Consider the following 2358-nt stretch of genomic DNA (forward strand, 5'->3'; position numbering starts at 1 on the left):
ATTACGGATCAAGATTTGATCGCAAAAGATGCAACCAAGTACTTTGAAAATATTCTCAACAACTGGGACACTCAAACCTCCCTAACAATAGAATATTATTAAATAACATACCCAAACTGATAACAGAGGGTGATAATAAAATGTTAAACTCCAAAATCACCCATGAAGAAGTCAAAACGGCTTTGGCACAATTTCAAGGAGACAAAGCCCCTGGACCGAATGGCTTCCCTGCTAGTTTTTTTAAGAAATGTTGGCACATCTTAGGGGACGCGGTTACTAATGCCTTAGAATCCACCCACAATGCAGGGAAGTTCCTAAAAGAGATCAATAACACCTTTTTGGCCTTAATTCCAAAGAAGGAGAATCCCTCAAAGTGGGAAGAATTCAGACCCATTTCTCTATGCAATGTGACTTATAAACTACTAGCTAAAGTCATGGCTGATAGACTAAAAAATTACTGCCTGCCATAATATCAGAAGAAGAAACAGGATTTGTACCCAATAAATCAATTTTGGATGGAATTATTATCGTACAGGAAGCCATCCACTCCTGTCAGTTCCAAGGGCAACCTAATATGCTGATAAAATTAGATATCAAAAAGGCTTATGACAAAGTGGATTGGTATTTCCTTTGTAGCTGCATGAAGGCCTTTGGCTTTCACAAACAATGGATCAATTGGGTCTACTACTGCATAGCAAACCCCAAGTTCTCTATCTTACTTAATGGGAAACCAGAAGGCTTCTTTGAAGTATCTAGGGGACTTAGATAGGGTGACCTCTTATCCCCATTCTTATTTATAATTATGTTTGAAGCCTTAGGCAGAAGCCTAGATGCATCACGAAGGACAGGCAGACTGATGGGGATTCAGATCACTGGAGGGGTAGATCCATGTACTCATCAACAGTTTGCTGACGACACAATGATTATGGGGAAAGGGCAGTTGAAGGAAGCTAAGGAAAGCAACAAAATACTACAATCTTATGGGTTGGCTTCTGGAGAGATGGTAAATAAGGAGAAATCAGAAATATTCTTCTTTAATATGGAGGCATAGGAGGAATACAGGATAGCTTTGTATCTAGGGTACAAAAAAGGTCACCTACCATTCTCGTATTTAGGGATGCCTCTAGAAAAAGGTATCAGAACCAATAAAATTTGGGATCCCCTGATTGAAAGGGTGAGGAAGAAGATATCATCATGGAAATCCTTATGCCTGACAGGGGTAGGAAGATTAACCCTCATAAAAATAGTATTAGCAGCAATGCCTATTTATCTTCTATCATGTATACCACTTCCAAAAGGGGCCTATAAGAACCTAACTCAAATAATTAGATATTTCTATTGGAACAGTGCAGAGGATAAAAACAAAATGAAACTGATATCATGGGAAAAGATATGTCGAGAAAAGAGTGGTGGAGGCACGAGAATAAGAAAACTACTATGGCAAAATAAGGCTTTAGGGGCAAGATTAGCATGGAGAATGTACACATCCTTAGAAGCCAAATGGGCCAGAATTCTTAGGAGCAAATACATATCACAAAATCAGAGAGAGGCAGTATTTAGGGAAACAAACCCACCCAAGGGATCTAGAATCTAGAACTTCCATAAAAGAAAGTCGATCGCTCATAGCGAACCACCAATCCTGGGATATTCGCGATGGTAAAACTGCCTTATTCTGGGAAGATTCTTGGGGGGGTTACCCCTCGATAGACAGTTTGATGGAAATGACTAATATTAAGGACCAAATGAAATCTTTATGGGGTAATCATGTAAGGGATTATACAACATTGGCACCAAAATCGACAATGGAAAAACATGCTCCCATTCTTGGTGGGCAACAAAGACGAAGAATTGTTGCAAATTCTTGAGGGCAGAATAATAACACTCACACCTGGACCAGATGAGCTTATATGGTAGAGATCAAAGGATGGACAATACAATTGCAAAGATGGTTTCAGAACCATATATGATGAGGCAAACAATGTCAAGGACTATATCCTTAATACAATATGTTGGGACAAATTTTGTCTTCCAAAAGCTGGCTTCTTTACCTGGGTGACATTTCAGGGGAAGGTCCTAACTATGGAACAATTTAAACTTAGAGGCTACGAAGGACCCTTAATTTGTTTCTTATGCAAAAAAGACGAGGAAACAAATGATCACATATTCACAACCTGCAACTACACACAAAAATGTTGGTATTGATTGATGGCACAACTAGATTGGTCAAGTGCCCTTATCCCTTACCTAAAGGATTGACTCAAAAGTTGGCCAATTATCAGAAGGAATATCATCTTCCACAATTTATGGATATGCAGCCCAACAATAGTAATTTGGGAGGTTTGGAAGGAGAGGAACAAG

This window comes from Cryptomeria japonica, chromosome 8 (assembly GCF_030272615.1).
Source record: "Cryptomeria japonica chromosome 8, Sugi_1.0, whole genome shotgun sequence".
Lineage (NCBI taxonomy): Eukaryota > Viridiplantae > Streptophyta > Pinopsida > Cupressales > Cupressaceae > Cryptomeria > Cryptomeria japonica.